Source organism: Pinus tabuliformis, chromosome 6 (assembly GCF_031772625.1).
Source record: "Pinus tabuliformis cultivar Carrire ecotype Pingquan chromosome 6, CPIR1, whole genome shotgun sequence".
In the NCBI taxonomy this organism is placed as follows: Eukaryota; Viridiplantae; Streptophyta; class Pinopsida; order Pinales; family Pinaceae; genus Pinus; species Pinus tabuliformis.
The window spans coordinates 587,362,905-587,388,820 of record NC_142292.1 but is presented as its reverse complement, the minus strand read 5'-3'; the positions used below and the strand labels follow the sequence as shown (position 1 = coordinate 587,388,820).

Sequence of the window (25,916 nt, the reverse complement as noted above, 5' to 3'; positions counted from 1 at the left end):
AATTTCATTTTTTAATTTTTGTTTTAATATATAGTTATTGATATTTTATTGGGGTTATTTATATTTTATTTTGAATTTGTATTAATTTTAATCACATTAATTTTTAATTATGAGTTAAGTTTATATGTTTAGGGTTTATTGCCTACTTTCCTAGGTTGAGGAGATTTTATAGTTAAGATATTAATTGATGATTATTTCCTGTGATTTTATAGTTAAGATATTAATTGATGATTATTTCCTGTGATATAAATAAAATTAAAAAATAAATAAATAAATAAATAATAAAATAAATTAATTAATAAATCAATAAATTAAAAATAAATAAATAAATAAAAATATAATAATAATAAAATAAATAAATTCTAATATCTGTCGGCCAAGCATCTCATATATATATATGAAGAAAAATTGAGAACAATCTTTCAAATAATATCTCAGATCCTGAAGATGAACCATCGTTGCTGGTTCGAAACGTCGATCAGAAGGAAATCTAATGCGATGTATCCGGATGATTTGATGTTGTTGAACTGATACTCTCTGCCGCTTCCTGATACTCTTTGGCGCTGATCCTGGAGTCTTTAGAATCTTCTGAATGGTTTAGACTGTCCCATCGATCCTTCATGGCAGCTGCTCGGCCCTCTATTGCTTTAAAAAGTGTGTTTGCCCCTTTCTGAATGCTTCGCGAAGAAAAACGGGTCATTCTGTGCCTTTTGGGCTTGCTGGGGGCTGCGCGATGAGGGGCTTTCGATTTTGGCCCATTTCCCGTAGCCATGCGCAATTAGCGCTAGGCGCTAACCGCGCATGAAAAACTGCCTCAGAATCTGAATCCGGGCTTCCTAAGCACGATTTTCGCCTTTCGCGCCTTTGTGAGCGATGTCATTAGCATGACGTTAGCGGGTGGGACCCAGTACGGCGGGTGACGTGGCGAGATGACGTCAGCAGTACGATGGGTGACGTGGCGGTACACAGTGGTAGTGACACGGCGAGAGGCCGACGCAGGCAGATGACGCAGTAGGATGACGTCACTGGGCGGAGGACGTGGTGCTGACGTCACCCAGGGGAGGGCAGTTTGGCGGTTTCGGGCGCACTGCCTTTGCATTGGAGTGGTTTGGGAGGAGGGGGCTCCGCCACATCCGGGAGGGCGACGCGTGGCGGGAGTATGGCAGGAAAACCGTCGAACTCCCGGACGCTAAACATCGGTGGCTTCGGAGATGAAAAAGCCCGCCCGTCGTTGATCTCGGGCACGAGCGATCAGACGGTTGGCGGGACAGGTAAGGCGGCGGAGGGATAAGGGATGGGGCCCGCGCGCCTTTTGATTAATTTATTATGTGACAGGGGGGTTTAAAACATTAGGGAAGTGGGTTATGAGGTTAAAAACGAGCGGGGGTTAAATTTTTATGAGAAAAACCTTAGGATAAGGGCGGAAAAGTGGGTTTTATACATGGTTTGCGCACCGGGGGTAAAGTTCAATGTTTATTCAAACATTTTAACACTAAACTTTAAACAATCAGAGAGAGGGGGTGAGAATGATGAAATGTTTATGGGTAAAGGGGAAAGAAAAGGTTATTAACTTAACCAGATGCCAAGTTAATCCCAGGGTTTGAACGTGGAAGGCTAATGTCTAAGTTGCTGGTGAACTTAGCATTTCCCAAACTTGATATTATATGGCTATAGTGCCAGGGAGGGGTTATTTAATATTTTTGGGATTTTATATATTTTGCATAATAGGGGATAAGGGAATAGGCTAGGGAGTTAGATAATAGAGTTTTAGGAGTTAATATGAAAATGACCAGAAAGCGCTAAGTATGGGACCTTAGACTATTTTGGGGAAAAAGTGACTCATAGAGTGAAACAACAGTACTCCTAAGCCAAGAGGACCTTCACTTAGGCAAATATAATGGAAAATGATGAAACTAAGAGGAATCAAGCAGATCTTGACCTCTTCAGGGAAGTTGGTAAGTGATTCGGGAAAGAAGAAGAAGGGGAAGTTAGTAATGTCCAGTTTGAGCTCCTCCAAATGGAAAACTGCCTCCAACTTGTGATCTGAATAAATATGACACTTGACAACAAAAAGTGGATCACAAGTCATGATTCTGCAACTACACAGCTACCTACCCAGCCTACCTTCCTAACATTTTTTCTTCTTTTTGGTAGGTGCACTTAGACTTGCAGACCCAGCTTCACAATTTTTCTTTTGACTGCCCTCCTATCTAAATCTACACTTATTTCTGCCAAGAGCCCAGATTAAGCAGTTGGGCTCCTTTGATTCTCTACCTATCTATAAAACTGCCAAAATTAAGCTATTTGGACAGATATCATTCTCCATATTCTAAAACAGAAAATTGAAACCTAGGGAAGCCAAGATTAAGTTGTTTGGACTTCCCTTAACAGAACATTCTTCAAAAATGGTTAAGTCATCAAAATTGGAATACAGCTGTGGCATTTGGACTGGCATATTTTCATGGCCTCTTCTTTGGCCTTTTTCTGCAAATATGGAACCTGACAGCATGAAAGATGACATATTTGGCATGTAGAACTGTCAATCATGAAAGATGAACACCTGTTGCAACAAGAGGCTAACAGTGGCTCCACTTGAGGATGGCTTTTCCTTGTGAAAATCTAAGAATAGCATATCAGACTGCCTTGATCTTCTATTGTTGCGGTGGATTGAAAAACTTCTTTATTCTGGCTGTTATAGTGTGAAACTTTGAAATATGAACAACTCCCTCCTCAACTGAATTACTGTAAACTGCATAGCATTGCCTGCTTTCTTCTGCGTGCTTGATGTTATGTACAATATTGCTTGAGCATTGTGCCTTTGAAAAACAGAGGTCAAAACTGATGTGTTTCCTTTAGCTCTGGTCTAGAAACAGTTGCTGATGTGAAATTTAAAAAATGCTCCTCTTATTGATACTATTTGACTGAAGACTGCAAGCTGCCCACTATTTGCTTTCACCATAAATTTCTGTGATATGACAGTGCTACTATTGTTGTTTTACCGAGTTTAATGTAGAGACAGAGCTTTAAAGAATGGAATATTGGCAATTGGTTGTGTCTTCACAAACATTACTGCTGCTCCTCTAACACTCAGATTGCTTACACAAAAACTAAAAAACAGAGCGCTGATATATACAAATATCAATGTACAAAGAGATATGTACAGAGTTGGATTGTATCCCTTTAAAAGGGATCATGGTAATGTTTCAGCATTCGGCCATTCACAGGGCCTTCTTCAGCTGTGCTGCCCTTTACATATTTGAGAAAATATGTGTTATTTCCCTGAACAACAGAAATAATGAATGGCCCTTTCCATAAAAAATCAAATTTTGCATGTTTTCCCTTGTCTTCTCTTCGTGAATCCCACCTTAGAACTTTGTCACCAATATAGAAATCCTCAGCCTTAGCTCTCTTATCAAACATCCTTTTGAGCTTTTCTTGCAAAATCTGAGCTCTGTCATAAACTTGCTCTCTGGTTTGTTGAAGATGAATGGTTTGGTTGATTCTTCGTTGAATGTCGTTTGGTTCAGCCTGAATCTCCTGTAACAGTCTGATAGTAGGGATGCCCAAAGATGAAGGAAACCTAGCTTCCATACCATATACTAGCTCACAAGGGCTCATCCTAATGGATTTCTTTGTTGAAATTCTGTCTGTCCATAGGGCATTTGTGAGCTTTCTATGCCAGTTCTTCTTGTTTTCTTCTAGTACTTTCTTTATGATATTAATCAGGCTCTTATTAGATGACTCAGCCAGGCCATTACCTTGGGGGTAATAGGCTGTGGAATGCCCCAAGGTGATGTGAAATTTGTGGAAAAAATTGATCATTTTTTTGGATTTAAAAGCAACGGCGTTATCAGTAATGATCTTCTCAGGGCAGCCAAATCTAGAAAGGATGTTGCACTCAAGGAATTGGATAATGATGGTGTCATTGGCTTGTCTGCATGGGATGGCCTCAACCCACTTGGTGAAATAGTCGGTGGCTGTTAAAATCCATTTGTGCTGGCCTGAGGAAGAGGGATGGATTTCTCCAATGAAGTCAAGACCCCATTGTTGAAAAGGCTTTTCAGTTGAGATGGGTTTAAGGGGCAGGGGCAACAGCTTTCTTTTGCCTTCAAAGATTTGGCATTTGTGACATGACATGGCAAACTTCTTTACATCTGAAAAAAGAGAGGGCCAATAGAAACCAGCCCTTAGAATTTTATCAGCAGTGGATTTCCAATATAGATGCCCTCCATAGTCACCTGCATGGAACTCTTTCATGACATTGTTAGTTTCATTCATGATTAAACAATTAAGCAATATACCTTCATGATTTTTCCAAAATAATGCACCATCTATGACACAAAACTTTGAAGCCTTCATTCTTAAAAATCTTTTCTTAGTTCTGGACAATCCTGGGGGAGCAAACAGGTTTAACAAAACAAAGCATATATCAGCATACCATGGGGATTGCAAAAAGGTTTCACTGATCTGTGGAGTCGCCAGCTCTTGTTCATTATCCAATTGGTTAATGTCTAAGGCTTGAAAGTTTGCTTCGGACATCAATTTGGCTAAACCTTGTCCCTTTATGAGCTTGGTTGGTTTTATTTCTATGTCATACTCAAGGATGTTTGCAATCCATTTGCCTCTTTTGCCCTCTAATCCCTCTTGGGTTAATATTTCTTTTATAACAATATTTGGGACATAGGCAATTACATGTGAATATAAAATGTACACTCAGAAAGCCTTGATTGCTTTGACCAGGGCATAGGCCTGCTTCTCCATGATTGGGTATTTCAAAGGGGCATCTCTCAAGGCTCGGCTAAAAAATGCAATTGGCTTTTCACCTCCCTGATCATCCTTTTGCAGAAGAACAACAGCTATGGTGTGATCAGATGGAAAAGAAAATATGATAAAGTCCCTATCAAATTTTGGACTTGTAAGGACAGGGGCTTGGGTTAAGGCAGATTTTATGCCCTCAAAGGCTTGTTTGGTTTCAAGAGACCATCTTACCTTGGCATCCTTTTTTAACATGTTGCTTAACAGTCTTATTAGCTTAGCTAGATTTGGAATAAATCTCCTTAGGAAATTGATCTTTCCCAAGAATGCTTGCAACTCTTTTATGTTTCTTGGGTATGGGATTCGTAGAATGGCTTGGATTCTTTCAGGATCAATTCTAATCCCGTCCCGTGATATGATATGGCCAAGGAGTTTGCCTTCTTCAAGGCCAAAGAGGGATTTTTTGGGGTTCAAGGAAATGCCATATTTCCTGCATGTCATGAATATTTGTCTTAAATGCTTCAGGTGCTCTTGATCAGATTTAGAGAAAGGGGTTAGATCATCAAGGTAAACAACTAGGAAATCATGTATTTCTTTGGCAAATGCAATATCCATTGCCCTTTGAAAGGTAGCACCGGCGTTTTTAAGTCCGAATGGCATCTTCACATACTTAAATGTTCCCCACGGTGTGGTAAAGGCTGTCTTGTCTTGGTCATCCGGGTGAACCAATATTTGATTGAAACCTGAAAAGCCATCTAGCAAAGAAATTCTAGATAGTCCCACTACTCTCTGTAGAATATGATCCATTTTGGGCAATGGGTAGTGGTCTTTTAGGAAGACTTGGTTTAAATTTCTTAGGTCTACGCATAGCCTAATCTCTCCTATCTTTTTTCTTGTAGGAACAAGATTGGATACCCATTCAGAAAATCTGATGGGTGCTATGATACCTGCTTCAAACATTCTTTTCACTTCCTTTTCAATCAAAGGGAGAAGCATGGGATTGATTCTCCTCAGTTTCTGTTTGAAGGGCTTTTGGTTTGGTTTTAAGGGAATGGTGTGTTGGATTATTGAGGTGTCATAGGATTTCAAGTCCTCATAACTCCAAGGAAATACATCTTGGAATTCTTTGAATAAATCAATATATTTGGGCTTTTGATCAGATGGTAGATTTTTGGATAATTTGATCATTTTGGGATTCTCTGTTGTCCCAATGTTGTGTTCTTCTATAGCAGCGTTCAGGGGTTGCATTTTTGGTTTCTTGGGAACATCATTAGCATCAAACATGTCTTCCAACGGAGTGAGGCCAGCAGGGAGTAAGTTGTCTTTCAGATCAACGATCTTGGCCTCTGTTTCGGCTATTTCCTCCAAATGCATCAGTTTCAGTTCTTCTATATTTGTTTTATAAAAAACAGTTGGGTTCAACATTCGTTTGGCCGTTATAGGCGTTACAGCCTGCTGATTTTCATTGGTTTGTTGTTGTTCATCTGTCATAGCATCCATGTCAATGTTAATATTTGAAAACTCATGCTCAAGGGTGAGGAAATTGTTAATCTGGGCATCATTCTCGAACACTTGCCAATTTTTAACATTATTTGGGACAGCAAGCCTATGTTTTATTTCAGCAATGAAATGATGATTTGGTTCAAAGGGAATCTTGCATGTACTAGCAAAAGTGGCCAGGTTGTGTGCATGAATGTTATGCTCTCTTGAAATCTTGGCAAGCTTGGATTCAATGAATGTGTTGAGTATACTAGTGGCAGCAATCCTATAGGCCCTCATTCTATTGTCATTGGTAACAAAATTACCTTTCATCTGTTGTATGATTAAATCAGAGTCACCTAAAATGGATACTTTTGCAACTTCTAGAGCTTTGAGCAGTTTAAGGCCTAAGAGGAGAGCCTCATACTCTGCCATGTTATTAGTGCATTTGAATTTTAGTCTGTAGGCATGGCCTTCTGCATGGTTGTTATGTGTATTGTGAATCCAGACACCTGCCCCTGCTCCTAACTTGTTGACAGAGCCATCAAACTCTAAATACCATACGATTTCTTGCCTGTGGTTAGTGTCAAGAGTTTCAGTCATTCTTGCAGCGGACAGATTTGAATTTTCTGTTTGGGGAGGTTCTTCTTGTAAGCTGGTTGCCTTGATTATTTTGACAGTTGTATCAGTATGGGCAATTGATTCTTCATTGATGTGTGCATTCATTCCTAAAGCCAACGGCTTGTCATCAATTGGAGAACTTATTTCATCATTAAATAAAATAAAAGAATCCATGTCATAATGGATTGAGTAAATGGGAAAATTTTCAGGCTTGCTCTCACTAGTTACCACATATTTCATCAGTGTTTCTCTATACAGTCTCTTTGGTTGCCCAAAGACAGATATAGTGGCATAAGAGAGATCTAATTGGAGGGATCCTTGGAGTTTTGCTCCCCAAGATCTTGACAGTAACATGCCATACTTTTGTGGAATGTCAGCAACCACCACATCCATGAGGATTGTCTTGTTACGAAATTGGACTAAGGAGATACACAGGTCTTTGATGAGGCCTAAACACTTGACTTGACTTGAGTCAAAGGAGAATAGATCTTTGTAGGGTCTTGTAACATCAAGGTTCAGCTTTTCCATTACGGCTTTGGGCATAAGGTTGTGTGAGGCACCTGAGTCAAACATGGCATTGTGTAGGACTTTGTCATGTATATGTAAATTGACATAAAAGGACGAGACAGATCCATATGTTGATTTTCCCTTAACTTCTGGACCAAAAAACAGCTCAGGTTGATCATCAAGAACATTCGCATCATCCTTTACCTCCGGCATTTGAAGTGACCTTTGAATTTGTTGCCTATACACATCATGTTTGGCCAGTTTGGATAAGGGGATGGATATCTTCAATTTACCTATTTCTGCCTCTAAGTCAAATGATTTTTCAGATTGGGTTTTAGTAATGTGAGAAGCAGGTTTCCCTTTTTCCATTGGAGTATCAGCAGCTTGGTCTTGTTTATCAGTGTTATGGGAAGTGTTTGATTGCGGTTTTTCTGTTTTAGGAGGGCTTTTTGGAATGCTGTTCACATTTTCTTTCGAGGAGGAAGGTGGCCGAGGCTGGTCAATAGAAGGCTGCATTTGTGTTATGTCCTCTACAGTCACTTGATGCGGGTTTGGGACAGGTATATCAGCTGGTTCTGTTATGACAGCCTTGCCTCTAGTCTTGTTGGGTTGTTTGCCATCCTTTGGTTTGTTAGGTTCAGGAATGTCAATGGTCCTAGTTCTCAGCTTATATTGTTTGTGGACCTCATACACAGCAGTATCATAGCCCTGTTTAAAATCAAAAGACTCACCAGACTTAGTCTGAAATTGATTAAAGTCATGCTCATCTTGGTCTTGTTGAGTTAGGAAAATCTGTTGCTCAGGCCTCGAATCCACCAGGTTCATGTGAGTGTCCTCTAGGGGTTCACTAGATGTAGATGCTTCCGCATAATTTTCATGAAAAGGTGGTCTTATATCATGGTCTGGACTAGACCTACCAGCATTTGTGTTCTGCGTTTTCCTGAAATTTGGGTTCCTTATTGTATTGGACTGTTGTCCTTCCCATGATGATTTCCTCTCAACACTTTCTACTCTGTCTCCCAGCCTTTGCATGCCATTGATAATAGCATCAAGTTTCTGATCTAAGGCTGTGGGTTCTTCTTTGAAAGTGGTTCTTCTCTCCATTCTAGCTCTATTTCTTTTGGCAATCAGGTTGGCCTCTATGCTAACAGCGACATTTTGCATGTCTGCAAGGGTTTGAGGGGCTCTTTCTTTTAACTGGTAGGCCATATCTAGGTCTAATCCATCAGGGAATTTATACAAGGCAAGGTCAGGTGGAGGTCTCAGGTTCTGTGGTATTGCATTATAGACATTATTGAATCTAGCACAGTAATCTAGGACAGACTCTTGAGGGCCTCTTCTTATTGTATCGTACTCAGCAAGTATGTGCAAGGGGTCTTTCTTTTTCTCCCATCTGTTGGTAAAGGATTGGTAAAGCTCATTCGGAGTAGTTATGGAATTTGCAGCAAGTGATCTGAACCAAGTTCTTACATCACTTGTTAGACTTTGAACAAAAATTTTCATTCTCACACTATCATCATCTATTTCGTAGTTCTCAAAGTAGTCTTGCATTTTCTTTGTATGTTGAAGGGCTGTGCAAGTGCCAGTTCCATCAAAATATGTGATTTTAGTTTGATAATCCTGAGGCATAGCCCCAGGGTTTGCAGGTAATTGCAGGGGTGCATATCTATTGGCCATGTTTACAAGGACGACCGGAACAACAGGGATAAGTGGAACAACTGGGACAATTGGAACAACAATAGTGGTAATGGGAGTATGTGTAGTGAATGGAGGTGTGGAAGGAGTGCTTTGGGAAGTAGATGATGAACAAGGGGAAGTAGGGGTTGAATGAAATAAGACTTTGACAGGGGTTGGAACGCTGCTTGGGCGAACTGCTTGAGGACTATTATTAGCAAAATCTTCTCTTTGTTCTTTCTTCCTAAGGATTTTTGGGATTAAGTTCGGATTTTCAAAAGCAGCTGGTGGATTTGGGTCTGGATTTGACCTAGTATAACGAGAATTCTTTTTGGGAGCCAGATTCTGAATTTGTTTTGGTATTTTCTGTGAATGTTTTTTAGAATTGGCAAGGAACTAATTAAATTTCGGGGACAGCTATCTGTAGTTTAAAACTAGCATGAAGATTGACTGAAGCAGCATTTATTTACTCCTGTAACTGCAAAGCAAGAACAGTTTCAAAGGCTTCCTGGCCGACATTCAGACTTCATCTGTAGTTTTAAGGAACAGACAGCATTGATTTTTGTTCTTCCGGAGTTTTCCAACTTGATTTGTGAAAATAACTGAGGATGTCCCCAGCGGAGTCGCCATTATGTTATCACTCAGGTTGTCCTTCTGGTCAGCATCAAAAGGATACAGCCAAGGTAACCACAGACCAATCTTTGGACTGCAGGGTCTAGCCCACCTGCAATCAGAGAGGGCTCTCTCTTTCGGATTTAGCTTTGTTGATAATGTTTTTAGGCTAGTTATTGAGTTCAAGGGGTTTTGTTTTGTTTTTGGTGGGAAGGATGATGCTTTCAAGTAAAGAGGCAGGGACAGCATGAAAGTTATAGAACCATTGGGCATGGAGTCGAGAAGTAGGACTTCTGGTGCGTTTTCTTGGTCACAGGAAGGAATATGGAGCAAGCTAGCTGCGTATGAAACAATCATTCAAGGTAAAAGAGATGGATTAGAGGCTAAGGAATGAGGGGCAATTAAGAATCTCTCATTCAGATTAGCAGCAAGAAAACAAATGAGCCCTATCTAGGAGCAGTTAAGAATTCCTAGATAACAGTCATTCATATATGAAAATAGGTCAAACATGAGCCATAACAGAATTCATATTTATGCCTAATTCAAGAGGAAAACATTAAGAAGCCACAGAAACTGAGCATAGAGTGCAACCAAGCAAATTCTAAACCAATCCTTTGTTCTTTGAAGTGAGCATATGTGAAATCGACATAACAGAGGTAACGAAAACTTATTGGTTCATATAGTAGCACAAGAATTCCGCATTCAATTCTTCAAACCATTAGACACAGAGCAGACAGTCATTCCTCCAAAGCTTTTCAGCAATCTTTGATTAAGTAAAACATCTCAGATATCCAGTGCGAGTCTCTAATGAGGATTATCAACCAACCAACCCTTTAAACAATATAGAGGGTCGGTATATATAGGGAAAATTATCCAAAAACTAATCTATTACAACCGACCTAAACAGGTCTGAAAGAAAATGATTACTTTAACCTAATCTTATCCAGAAATAAATGCATGAAAATATCTTTGGGCTGCGCTGAGGGCAGCTGTATCAAAACTGAGTTAATGTCTGTCCTGGGTAGCCCGGTGCAGTCCTCCTGTAATAACTGTGATTTGTCCTTTATCTCCACCTCTAACTTGGTTTTGCTATTGTTTTGTTGGCATTAATGTGCACTAATCCCGACCAGATAGGCTTTTAAATGGCCTTAACTGCTTTGCTGACTTTGATGAAGGTTTTTAATTTTCACCTGATTTGATGTTGCTGAACTGATACTCTCTGCCGCTTCCTGATACTCTTTGGCGCTGATTCTAGAGTCTTTAGAATCTTCTGAATGGTTTAGACTGTCCCATCGATCCTTCATGGCAGCTGCGCAACCCTCTGTTGCTTTAAAAAGTGTGTTTGCTCCTTTCTGAATGCTTCGCGAAGAAAAACGGGTCATTCTACGCCTTTTGGGCTTGCTGGGGGCTGCGCAATGAGGGGCTTTCCATTTTGGCCCATTTCCCATAGCCATGCGCGATTAGCGCTAATCGCGCATGAAAAACTGCCTCAGAATCTGAATCCGGGCTTCCTAAGCACGATTTTCGCCTTTTGCGCCTTTGTGAGTGATGATGTCAGCATGATGTCAGCGGGTGGGACCCAGTACGGCGGGTGACGTGGCGGGATGATGTCAGCTGATGACGTCAGCAGTACAGTGGGTGACGTGGCGGTACACAGTGGCAGTGATGTGGCGGGAGGCCGACGCAGGCAGATGACGCAGTAGGATGACGTCACTGGGCGGAGGACGTGGCGCTGACGTCACCCAGGGGAGGGCGGTTTGGCGGTTTCGGGCGCACCGCCTTTGCACTGGAGTGGTTTGGGAGGAGGGGGCTCCGCCACACCCGGGAGGGCGACGCGTGGCGGGAGTACGGCGGGAAAACCGCCGAACTCCCGGACGCTAAACATCGGCGGCTTCAGAGATGAAAAAGCCCGCCCGCCGTTGATCTCGGGCACGGGCGATCGGACGGTTGGCGGGACGGGTAAGGCGGCGGAGGGATAAGGGATGGGGCCCGCGCGCCTTTTGATTAATTTATTATGTGACGGGGGGTTTAAAACATTAGGGAAGTGGGTTATGGGGTTAAAAACGAGCGGGGGTTAAATGTTTATGAGAAAAACCTTAGGATAAGGGCGGAAAAGTGGGTTTTATACATGGTTTGCGCACCGGGGGTAAAGTTCAATGTTTATTCAAACATTTTAACACTAAACTTTAAACAATCAGAGAGAGGGGGTGAGAATGATGAAATGTTTATGGGTAAAGGGGAAAGAAAAGGTTATTAACTTAACCAGATGCCAAGTTAATCCCAGGGTTTGAACGTGGAAGGCTAATGTCAAGTTCTTGGTGAACTCAGCATTTCCCAAACTTGATATTATGTGGCTATAGTGCCAGGGAGGGGGTATTTAATATTTTTGGGATTTTATATATTTTGCATAATAGGCGATAAGGGAATAGACTAGGGAGTTAGATAATAGAGTTTTAGGAGTTAATATGAACATGACCAGAAAGCGCTAAGTATGGGACCTTAGGCTATTTTGGGGAAAAAGTGACTCATAGAGTGAAACAATAGTACTCCTAAGCCAAGAGGACCTTCACTTAGGCAAATATAATGGAAAATGATGAAACTAAGAGGAATCAAGCAGATCTTGACCTCTTCAGGGAAGTTAGTAAGTGATTCGGGAAAGAAGAAGAAGGGGAAGTTAGTAATGTCCAGTTTGAGCTCCTCCAAATGGAAGACTGCCTCCAACTTGTGATCTGAATAAATATGACACTTGACAACAAAAAGTGGATCACAAGTCATGATTCTACAACTACACAGCTACCTACCCAGCCTACCTTCCTAACATTTTTTCTTCTTTTTGGTAGGTGCACTTAGACTTGCAGACCCAGCGTCACAATTTTTCTTTTGACTGCCCTCCTATCTAAATCTACACTTATTTCTGCCAAGGGCCCAGATTAAGCAGTTGGGCTCCTTTGATTCTCTACCTATCTATAAATCTGCGAAAATTAAGCTGTTTGGACAGATATCATTCTCTATATTCTAAAACAGGAAATTGAAACATAGGGAAGCCAAGATTAAGCTGTTTGGACTTCCCTTAACATAACATTCTTCAAAAATGGTTAAGTCATCAAAATTGGAAGACAGCAGTGGCATTTGGACTGGCATACTTTGATGGCCTCTTCTTTGGCCTTTTTCTGCAAATATGGAACTTGACAGCATGAAAGATGACATATTTGGCATGTAGAACTGTCAATCATGGAAGATGAACACATGTTGCAACAGGAGGCTAACAGGATACAAGGTGATGGTTATTTAAGGGATAACATATTCTCCTTGGGGGTGGGAAAATATTTAGAAAGTAAAATCTCCATTGATGTTTATAATTTTTTATATAATTAGATTTAGCAAACAAACCTTTTATATGGAGAGTGTTTTAAAGAAGGGCAAGGAAAGGACTTTGGAATGTGTTTCTTCATAAGAATATAGAGGAAACAATTTATCATTTACTAGTACAATGTGATTATGCAAAGTAAGTTCAGAGTGTCATTTTTCCCTTAATTAGAGGTCATGGATGTTTATAATAGGTTTCCCTACTTAATTTTATGAATTCTTGGTTTGGTAACATATCTCTTAAGATTCACATTATATATTCCCTTTGATTAAATTGACGATTATTGGGTTGGAAAGAAATTATATTATTTTTAAGACAAACAATTCCCTCCCTTCTAGCTGTATCATCCAATAAAGTTTTTATATGAAATAGTTAAGCTCACTCCAAAGGATATAGTACCAAGGAAAATAGACACTCTTATTGTGGATAAAGCACATTTTGAGGTTTTCTTTGATGATGAATGTAAAAGCACCCTAGGTTTATTTTCGGTAAGGGAAGTTATTTATGTTAAAAAGTTCATAAGATAGAGTTTTTCAAAGATGTTTTTTTTGTAGATATAAATAACATGGATGAGTGGAAGACATTAATTATTTTATTAAATCCAACAAAAGAATATGTGGTTAGGACTCTCCAAACTAAATATTTAATGGATGATAAGAAAATAGGCTTGCACAATATTCTTTAGATGTCATTGTTTAATTACATCGATAGGTGTTTTATTGTGAGGGTCTTATTTCCGAAACTGTAGATATTCGTTTTCTTCGACACAATATCTAACACGTGTCCACCTAATTATGAACAAAGTGTTACCACCAAGCTTCGTCGACGTCGTGGAAGGATGAGACTTGCCATGGAAGGATGAGATGTATGGTCAAATTCGGGCAAATGAAAGAATGACATGTATGGGATTTTTTAAGTTTGAAGTTTGAATTGGTTCTGCGCATTTAAGTTTGGATTGGTATACCTAACTAGTCGCACATATGAAACAAGAAGTTTGACCGAGCATGCAGGAAGAGGGGAAGCGAAAGCTGACTAGTAAAAAAGGAGAAAATATCTCTGCCAAGTCTAACAGCTGCTAGCACGAATAAGATGAGACCAAGTGCATGCATACCCACCATCAAAATTACTAACTGATGTCGGAAATCTGGGAAGCTAATCCCCAGAGACAATTGATGAGGTGAAGCTAATCACAACAACTAGATCTCGATCAAATGCATCACATAATCCATAAATGGTAGCAACTAGATGTGATGCAATGTGATGTGTTTGATCCAGTAGCTGAAGGTTTGATGATCCATTTCACAATGTACAGTAGTTGAATAATTTGTGTCTGAAACAAAAGAAATGACTTTAAAGCAACAGTGTGATACCATAATGCAACAAAAAACTTGCACTTGAAGGTCGAGTTAGCCATTTGGATGGTGCTTGGAAAGAATGTGTGAGGCAACTTCAGCAGGTAAGAGAGGAAAATGAAGAGAAAATTCACAAGGTTATGACCAAAAAGGCCATAGAATGGGACAAAATGAAGTTTGATCTTGATGGAAGAATAGTTGAATTGGAGCAGCTACTACCTGAGGAAAAAGCATAGCATAATACAATGGATCATTCTCTGCAAGAAAGTTCAAAGTTAAGGGAAATACATGAAGCCAAAAATCAAGCTGAGACTGAGATCAAAGTTCTTCAAGTGAATATTGAATCATTAGAAAGTGAAAATACTTCCATCAAATACAAAATTCATTCTTCATTCACTTAATAAGGAAATGGAATCGATATTGATGAAAGGGACATATGCAAGAAAGTTGCAGAGGTAGCGAACAAACAACATTCAGAAACTGTTAAAAAAACTGCTAAGTTGGAGGCAGAGTGCCAAAGACTAAGGGGTCTAGTGCACAAAAGGTTTCCAGGGCCTGCTTCATTGGCTCAAATGAAACTTGAAGTAGAGACAACTGGAAAGGAAGTTGGGGAAGTGAAATTTAGGAAGTCTTTTGGTAGGGGGTGCCACTTCACCTATTTCTTCTACAGAGTTATCAAATGATAGTCACAGGGAACATGCTCATAAAGAGATTGAATATCTTATGAATGCTAGTTAGCAATTAGAATCCTTTATGAGACAATGGAAAAAACCTACTCTGGAGTTACATTTAGAAGGATCAAGAAGTGGGAGTACAAGCAATCCACCAAGCACTCAACCTTAATTTCTGAAGATGGGAATGATGGTGATCCTAGTGCAAAGTCATGGGCCTCAACACTGATTGCAGAACTAGATCAGTTTAGAAAAGAAAAAGTTTCTGGAAAATTCAAAAAGCTTGGTGATGCACCCAAGGTTGACTTGATGGATGATTTTCTTTAGATGGAGAAATTGGCCTTCATGCCTTCTGTTAGATTCAGAGAGACAAGAATAGAAAAAGAAGATAAATTGAATGAGAAGAATGTTGTAGGAGGTTTAAGTGCTTCATCTATTCAAGAAGAGAAGGCTTCCTTGGAAGATACTCCTGCACAAAGAGAGTTGGAGCTTCTAGCCGCCAATCGGAATGCTTTGATTTGGTAAAAAAAACTAACTTCTTTGCAAGAAAAATTGATTGCTTTGCAAGCTAAAAATGTTTTGAATGAATCTGCTTTAGTTAGTCTTTAGGATAAGCTTGATGTAATCCTCGATACTGAAGCTAAGGGTGTAGACTTGCACAAGGTATTGAAGGATGTAAGAAATCCAACAGTAGTTGATGAAAGTGGAACTGATCCTTATGTTTGCAGTAAACCTTTAATGAATGTAGAATCAACTTTTCTTTCTGATTCTGGAAGTAAAATTCGTGTTATTGAAGTAGAGTTGGCAATTTTTATTTCCAATGTTGTCAACTTCATACAATGTATAACTCAACAACCTAGAAATACACAACTCAGAGCTTCTAAAGTTCATAGGCTAGATGCTAGAATTTTGGAGTTTGCTGAACTAGTGAATCGATTTTTACTTGGAAAAAAAAAATTGTACAGTTAATTACTGAACTAATAACTTTCCTATCCCTATGACACAATCTAGTTTAGTTTGTGCAATAATTGGTCTAGTAAAGATAGTCTTTCGGGACAAGAAAGTAATAATAGCGTTCAATTTCCCTTGTTGAATGGAAATTTTCACATAATTAGGAAGCTTAATAGCATTCAAGTTGAAAAAGCAACATTGGAATCTGAGTTGAAGACCCATGTACACATATATGCAGATTTAGAGGAGGAGTTTATGCAATTGAAGACGCATAAAATAATCTAGAGAATATCCTGGCTAAAACATAATTCTGAAGCTTAATAGAATTCAAGTTGAAAAAGAAGCATTGGAATCTGAGTTGAAGACCCATGTACACATATATTCAAATTTAAAGTAGCAGTTTATGCAATTGAAGACCAATAAAGATAATCTAGATAATATCCTGGCTAAAACATAATTCATAAGCTTGATAGAATTCAAGTTGAAAAAAGCAGCATTGGAATCTGAGTTGAAGACCCATGTACACATATATGCATATTTAGAGTATTTTATGCAATTGAAGACCCATAAATATAATCTAGAGAATATCCTGGCTAAAACCAGAGAGAAACTTGAGCACACACAAGGCCAACTCACTAAGTCTGAACAAATGGTGGCAAACCTGCAAGTGCAGCTTGCTTCTGCAAAGTAATCAAAGCAGTCATTAGAGTATGAATTAGGAGCTATGGCTTCACATAAATCAGATATAGAGAAGGATCTTGTGTGATTGGAGACCAAAAATACTAATCTAGAAACTGCACTGGCTGCAACCAAAGAGAAACTTGAACACATGCAAGACCAACTTACTGAGTCTTAGCAAATGGTGAAAGACCTGGAAGAGCAACTTGCTTCTACACAGGAATCAAAACAATTATTTTTATTTTTATATAAAATAGATCAAAGTAACAGGATACGTACCAAAGAAATCTATGGACAACCTCCCTGACCTGGGATTGGTCTTGTTCCATCATATGCCCAATTCTTCTCTCCAATTCTATCAAGAATACCAATCAACCAAAGCCTCTTTGTCTTTCCTGTATTAAAAACATGAAAGATAGATATGATAGGGGTTGTATATGTCTCCCACACTCAAATCTTTTTCAAATAAACCATTATTCATCACCCAATCTAGCCTTTCCTCACCTGCTCAATTTGGAAAAAACGCAAAAATTATGTATAATCAAAAAACAAAAACCAAAAAAGTTTAGTTGTTGAAATTCGAAGGCATTGCCCTCATAGGACTATTTTAAGCTATTATTGTGAGTCCTTGGAATTCGAATTAGTTTACCAGTATGAAAGTATAATTTTAAGCTATTACTGTAAGTCCTTGGAATTCGAATTAGTTTACTAGTATGAAAGTAGAAAAGGAAGTCTCCATTAAGAGACATAGGGAGCAACATAGATTGAGGGTCCAAGGTTGTGAAACTCAGTTCCATATGGCCAAGTTTTCAAATCCTTCTTGCTCTCCTCGACTTCTGACTTGGCGTCGGTCTTGGTTGAAGCCACGTAACACCAAGGAACTGCATTTTAAAGATTTGTCCTGCCATGGACCATGAGATTCCACAGTTGCAAATGATTGCAACCTTAGAAATGCATAGAGAATCAACATAACACAACCATTTCCAGCCATATTTTACTGTGTAACTTAGACTTGCATGAGTAGTGCTGAAACAAAATGAAGCTCTAATTGAAAGTTCATTGTTGAATGGAGTTGGGTATGGAAATTTTTTATGGTAGGTTCCTTCTGTGACCTCTGTGTCATTTGATGTGTGAGTCGTGGCACTCATTCGTTGCATAAAGACACGTATATAACCTCCATGTTGGAGTCGTGTTCAAAAGTTACACATGTTGCAGAAGCTTTTTCATACAAGCTCGATTTGCCCGTTTATGGTATTAGTTAATGTGAGTATAATATATTTTCTAGTATTATATTTTGTAGTATTTTTATATTAATTTGATTTATTTGTGAAAACAATTTATTTTTTATTTACTATATAGGTTATTAATGGAAATTTTAATTGGGTGATTTGAGTTTATTTAGTGTATGAGATTTATTTATTAATTTAATAGAACATATTTGTGAGTGGTAAGTATTTAGGTTTTGATGTAGTTAAGGCTTCAATCATTCTATATATCAAAGTTTTTATAGTGCATTTTTTACTTTTGATATATAAATGAGGAGAGTGTAGTGGGCATTTTGCCATGTTTTGATTCTAGCATGCATTGTTGTTGCAATCTTCTATTTCCACTTGGTATGCTAAGTCCAATTGGTATGTTAAATCACATGCATTAAGCAACACACACCTTGTTGTCATCTAAGAGATAATTGTCCTACAATTGATAGATAGCATCAAATGTATCCACACACAAGGGGAATATAAACTATACTCAGAAAAGGAACAGAGAGTATGAATTCAACTAGTAAAAAAAAAAGAAAAAAGGAAAATTAAACGAACACAACTCACTTGTATGAATTTTTTATTCTTCAACTTGACTTACTGCCTATGCTTCCAATGATGGCATTGTAAATTGGGATATACAACAAGCAAGGAGGCTACTTATTTTTATTACAAAGGCACCCCAACTTCAATTCGGTTCCACTAATTTAGCTCGTTGTATGGTCTTTTCCTTACACTATGACAAGAGTGCTTCTTTTATGTTCTAAGAAGCTCATTATATAAGTTATGTCCTTATCCACATTTCATATTTTTGCTACATCTATTATAATAAAATAAACGTGCCTACAATCCTTAGGGCCAAGATATATTTTTTCTAATTTGTGCTTACCCGTTGATCATTGCTACACATGGGAAAGGATGCACATATATCCCTTCAAACAAAAAGATTCATAAGTAGTGTATGCATGGATTCACTAAAGCAAGAGTTTCTTTTTGTGTTATGAGTGCCAATAAATAGAGAAAAGTTTCGATGGAAGGTAAGCCAAGTATCTCTTCAATCCAAAAGATGTTGTCAAGTTACCACTTATTTGGCAAGCCAAGTTAGTTGAGCCTAGCTAGAAAAATGAATAAACCTTTGATACAATGAATTATTCTTGGTTTGAATTTTATGATGAGTTGCAACTTGCTTCAAAGAGTCATTTAGGGACATGTGAATTTTGTCTGAGGGTGTAAAAACCAAGATGCATCATTTCTCTTCAAACCTCTCTTGTTTATTTGCCTTCTAACAAATAGTTTTTATTCTTTATTTGGATTTTAACATCCATTGTTTGATTCCAAAAGAGATAGAATGAAGGAGGGCGACAAAGAGAATGATGTACTCAACAAAATTTAATTCTCAAAAAGCTCTACCATTGTATTTGCAAAAATGATGTTTGACACAACCATGTTCAAAGCAAGATTAAAATATTATGAATTGTAATAATCTATATAAATTTAGTTTATTATTATTATTATTTAATTTAAATATTTGTTTAACTTTGAAAAATACATAATTCTTTTTTATATTATTAAAAGAACTATTTTTAAAATATTTGAATCGACCATAACTTGAAGGTCTTATTGCACCCTTTGCACAATATAATGCCATGTGGATAACTACCTCACATATTTTATCCACCATTTTTGGATATTGTTGAGATATTCAGGCATGATTATTAAATATTTGTGTAGTGATTTTTCATTTTTAGGCTTTGCAAGAAAACCATCCAAAATTAAAATCTTTAAAAATAGTTCATACTTGGGTAAATAACATATTGTAAATGTGTAGACATCTCAATTTATTAGCTCCTTCCAAAGCAAGACCATAAGATTCGATTTTTCTATTAACCATTGTTAATATAGTATTGACTAATGCAAGTTATAATGTTTTATGTAACTTTTTTCTAGATCATAATTCCTAACTTGAGTGGTAAGAACTAAGTTGCCCTACAACACTTGTTTTAAATGAATTTTTACTTTTACATTCAATACATTTACATATAATCAAAATTTAACCTCTTCCTCTTCGGTGTTCCCTTCCCTTGGTTCGAGGGTATGCTCCTTGTTATGATTATGACAATTCATAGCACTTCGAATAATGGAGGTACTATTATCCATTAGTTCTGGTGAAATGGTAAGGTTATTATATCCTCCATTGGATATGGCAAGCAACATTAGCTACTTTCACAGAGAAAGTTATGTCTATTCCTTACCAATTTGTAATCCTGGAGTGAATCATCAACGACTAGGAGAACGAGGTCGTGGGTGAGGTCAGTTCTATCCTCCCATCCCCCAACTTCAGTTTCAAATCAATAATTAGGTCAAGTTCCTCTGCTTTAAGCAACATACCTTCATTTTGTAGATGCAAGATCAATATTAGAACCAACAACAACAAAGCTAGCAACAAGGAGCTCTTGTCGATACATGGGGGCATGTTTCTCGTCATCGATATATGGCCCTTTTTATAAAATGACATCCCACATAGTTGAGCCCTTTGACACACTAAACCTTTGAAGAGGTACCCGACCTCTGAACCTGTTCAACCGGTGAATCTCCAACCTCCAAAGATACATTAGAAACCCTTCTATTTCAAATGTTATTGTATATATATTCAAAGGGTAAAAACACCCAAGACACTATCAGTGTGCCCTTTGCACCTCTTAGTGCAAATGCCAGTGATATGAAATTGGAAGATTTGGTGAAGCACAACTTTTCTATCATAAATTTTGTTCATATTTACATAAAAGCTAATTACAAATAAGGAAAATGAAAATGTTGAAATTAATGAAAGTTCTTGAATTGTATAAGTGAACTTTCCCAAACCAATAATCTTGAGACCATTAGATCTAGTATAACCTCATTTTATAAAACCTTGTTGTTCCTTTTTAGATCTCTAAATCTAGGTTTTTATAAACAAACTTGGGTGAACTCTGAACAATATTTAGAGGTATTATCCCTCTTCTTCATGTCCAACATTTTTTATTTTTATTAAATTTGGGTAATTCATAATGGAAAATAAAACCTTCTCGTAGACTAAGGCAAGTGTCATCAAAGACAGCACAGCAACATTTTATTAAATTTGGGTAAATTCCATAATGGAAAATAAAATTACGAAGTGCGACCTTCTCGTAGACTAAGACAAGTGTCATCAAAGACAGCACAGCGAAGAACAGCGTTAGGCACACAGGCAATGTCCTGTTCAGGTTTCGAACCTGCGACCTCTCTCGGAGACAAAGGCAAGTGTCAATACTGGTCGTAGACTAAGGCAAGTGTCATCAAAGACAGCACAGCGAAGAACAGTGTTAGTGCACACAGGCAATGTCCTGTTCAGGTTTCGAACCTGCGACCTTCTCGGAGACAAAGGCAAGTGTCATCAACGAGCAATACTGGTCAACAGAAAATGGCCTATGCAGTTCTCGAACCGGCGACCTTTCCGCAGACAAAGGCAACTGTCATCAACGGCCTATGCAGTTCTCGAACCGGCAACCTTTCCGCAGACAAAGGCAACTGTCATCAACGAGAAAAATAATAGTCATTATTGGAGAATGGCCTATGCAGGTCTCGAACCTGCGACCTTCGCGTTATTAGCACGACGCTCTAACCAACTGAGCTAATAGGCCACTTATTTTACAATTTTGTTGACTTCTCAATATAATAGAGATGTTAATAAAATTTTCTTTTACCTCAAAAGTGAAGTGAAGTGAATGTACAGCCTTTCAATATTTCCGTATGGGTGCTGTAGTCGATATTTCTCGGAGCTTAAAAATATTGGCAGCCGAGAATTAAAATTTCTTTGTTACGGTTATTATAAACTTTGACATATTATATAGGTGTTTTTTAAGACATTTAAAAATATTTTTTATTAATTAAATTTATTTTCATAATAATAATCATTTAATTTTAAGGTTATAATTAAGTTAGACATTAAATGTATTTTGTTTGTAGGATAAGTGATTTATTTTAGCCCAAGGATTTGACTACTAGAATTTGTGAATGTGTACATATTCTATTTTTGGATTTCAATTTATGATTTTTTAGAAAAAAACACATACTCTTAACCATCAAACCCATTATTATAAAGATATTATAGTGAAATAAATATATATATATATATATATATATATATATATATTTCACTATAGTAAATAATTTATTAGTTGAGAAATCTATTTGTCCATATTTTCTTATATGAGCAAAACAACCCTCAAAATAAAATATACTTCAATAAAAGATTTTGATCTTAGCAAATATAAAACTACTCATATGGTAAAAGACATATTCAAAATGCAATGTGATGTAATTTCCTAAAGACAAATCCAGAGAGCTCTTGCACATTACTTTGTTGAATGTTTTAGAGTGACACACTCTAAAATGACCAAATTAATTTATTGCACATTACTTTGTTGAATGTTTTAGAGTGACACACTAAAATGACCAAATTAATTTAGGATGGTTCACACATCACACTCTAGTGTAATGAGTTTTTATTTCAAAGAGTTTGTAGAGCAACTAAAGAATATTTTATTTTTGTTTTTGTCACCTTTTCAAAATAACTTTTTAATATCATTTCAAATTTGATGAGTAACATTGATGGGAGCTAAAGAGCAAAGCCCTACAAAATTGGGAGTGCTTAGAGGATTGATTTTATGAATGTCACGTACCATATTGGATTTAGCCACTACCGTCCTTACTATGCCATTTTATTTTTGAGCTTCTAAACTATGGGTTGCCAATCTTCTTTCTTATGATGCTTTAGGGAAATTGGGATTCTTAGATATTAGAAAGATGACCATTTAATGGTCTATGGAAAATTCTACTACTCGAGTAATTTAATTTACGATAGAGAGGGGGTGTTCTATCCATAAACATGAATTTTTTTTTTTAATTAAACCTTTGGAAATATACATGTAAATATCTAAAATTGATTTGAATTTATTAGGAATTGTTACAGAGACAACCTCAAGAAGGAGGGTATCATTCACAAGTTGTGTATGGTTGATCTCTTTGACTTCTTAAGTTATTAACACTCCTAATAATTGATGACTCTCCCATATGGTGATTATGTAAAAAATCAATGGTTATCTTTAGAGAATATTTATATCAAGTCCTTAGGAATCAAAATCTATCTAGATCTATAATAATTTGTACCTTGGGTAACCCAATGCTTGCTCAAAAATAGGATTTAGTTGGCATAAGGGGTTGGATTTTAGAACACGGTGTCCACATTTTGTTCAATCTCCCACATTGGGATTACTAGTATAGCTAGCAAGTTGAATATGTTAGAAATCATTTTCCCTTTCTAGCTCCACCAAGGATCAAATGGTACTTTGATTTGCCTACACAAGGCTCCTCACTTGACATTTAAGCTCTAAGAATCATGTGGATGGGGACTCAAAAGAAGGTTATATTCTATTAAGCAATGGTACTTGAAGAAGTTGTTAGAAAAATATCTTTGACTATAGTTGGCAATCTAGAAAGATCTTTGGAGTGGAGAGTGCATCCCTAAGTTTTTGTTATTTTATTAGGTATTAGTGCACAAAATTTTTTTAATCATTGATAATTCATAGAGGTAAGGAATTCAAGGATCCTCAAGTGTCCCTTTTACTTGGAGGAGACAACTCAACATATATTTGTGGAATGTGATTTCACCCATCAAGTGCACTACAACATCTAGAACAAATAGTCTCTTTCTATAGAATTAGAGAACTATGTTTCTCACTTGGCTAACAACATAACTAGTCTGGAATTTGATTAATAAGTAATGCATAGAATGAATATGAAAAATGCGATATAATGACATGTGCAATGAAAACTAAAATATTACTAGCCTATATCCATCTTAATTCTGGATCTACCAAGCGTCGATAGGGATTAAATCTCTTTTCACTCTAAAAGAGATTTGCAGCTCAAGAGAGAGATTTGATCCTTCTCGACACTTGGTAGATCCAGAGTTAAGATGGATCTAGGTTGGTTTAATTATTAGCCTTTAAATAGGCCACATTAGATAATAATACCATAGGAAAAAACATGGATTAAAAATACCATGGGAAAAACCATGGGCTAGAGTTCAAAAATGTTAAATAAGACATTACGAGATTTGATCCTTCTTAGCACTTGGTAGATCCAGAGTTAAGATGGATCTAGGCTAGTTTAATTATTAGCCTTTAAATAGGCCACATTAGAGAATAATATCATGAGAATAAATATGGATTAAAAATATCATGGGAAAAACCATGAGCTAGAGTCCGAAAATGTTAAATAATACATGACAACATCTCTACCATGGCTAAAGAATTTATGTTTTTTATTTTATTTTATTTTTTAATTTAATTTATTTTTGTTTTATTTTAACCAAAATATTAAACGTTACAACATTTTTACCATATCAAACTAGAAAATACTTCTCAACACAATAAAATACTATAAACTAAATATTAAAATTTTAAATTTTAAATATAAATTATTTAATAAAAAATAATAATAATAATATCCATTTTTAAGGTCACGGCCAAGCCAAACACCAAATTTGTGTATGAGATCCCCTCGTTTGTGGGACAAGGGACCCACCTCCGCACAAGGATTTGATTGCTAAGTCTATGAAGGCATATATAATCTACCCCCTCTAGTTTTGAACCTGTGAGCTCTTAGAAGGAAACACATGCTCTTAACCATATAACAATATCAATGTGATTTCATATTAGTGAAAGTAGTGTAATCTACTCTACGTAATTATGGAAACAAAGTGAATTTATTCAAAGGCATAGGCATAAAGAACTAAAATTGTAATCTACAACATATATTTAATTAAATCCGATTAAATTTTACCATCGTATATTCAAGTGTTCAATAAAAACTCTATTTAAATGTGTTACCGTGAAACACACATTGCTTTTCAAATTAATATGTAAATAAATGAGATAACGGAGCAGCGAGAAGAGTTTGGAGGTGAAGAATGACATAGATGAAGGGTTCAAAGATCGCAAAGCGAGATGAGAATGGAATTGTAGGGCCGTTACACGGCCGTCTCTTGGTGGATAATTTCAGTCTGAAGTTCTGTCTTACGGGGCCCAATGCTGGCTCGATATTGGTAGAGCCATGGGCATCCTCTTGCTAATTCTTTACACGTTCATATCACAAAACCCTCACGTCTCTTGGGCTTGGGCTTTCCCTATGAGATTTGGAGTATTTCTCGATTTTGGTGAAACCAATCCCGGGGATTTTTTTTGTTTGCAGTGTACAAATTCAAATCTCATCTCTTCTTTTGTGATGAGGATACAAGAGAAGGTGCAAATCCCTTATGGATGTTTTCATCTTATTCATGGAGGTCGACAACTTCAAGATCGAAAACCCTTTAGAGAATATGACATAACCAAGGATACCATGTTTCACATTGTAGCAAGAATTTGAGGTGGAGCCAAGGGGGCAGGGTTCATCTTCCTCAGCCCCACCTATATCCTTTAAGGATGTTTCAAAACCACGATTTTTTTCGCAAACCATAAATATCTCTCTAGACCTACATTCATGCCGGAACAAACAACATAAACCCCTTCTCTTGAAGTAGATAATGTTGCTTGCAAATCCGTAGCCACAAATTATGAATGGAAAGTGATTATATGTAGTTTCAATGGTTTTTGGAGTACATCATCAACTCTTTGTGAGTGGGTACACCAAAATTGGTCTCAGGATGTTAGGATACATTTGTTCTCAAAAGGAATTTTTATTGTGCTTTTTCGCAAGTTAGAGGACTGGAAAAAGGCTTTTGATTAAGGACCATGGTTTTGGGGTCAATTCAACCTCTCCTTTCAATCTTGGTTTCCAGATTTTAATCCTCTCTCTATATCGATTCTAGTAACTCTAGTATGGGTAAGACTCCCCAATTTTCCTATCCATATGACGCATGCAATTATCTTAGAATGTGTGGGAAACTTAATAGGTCACTTCATCAAAATCA

The 25,916-nt window shown here is 37.3% G+C and overlaps 1 non-coding gene and 1 pseudogene across 1 annotated transcript; one reads left to right on the top strand and one right to left on the bottom strand.

Moving 5' to 3' along the window:
• Positions 1-1,159: 1,159 nt before the first annotated feature.
• Positions 1,160-21,579, top strand: LOC149259924 (filament-like plant protein 6; annotated as a pseudogene).
• Positions 21,512-21,585, bottom strand: TRNAI-AAU (transfer RNA isoleucine (anticodon AAU)). Its single transcript has one exon. It is a non-coding gene; the product is annotated as a tRNA-Ile (tRNA).
• Positions 21,586-25,916: the final 4,331 nt, after the last annotated feature.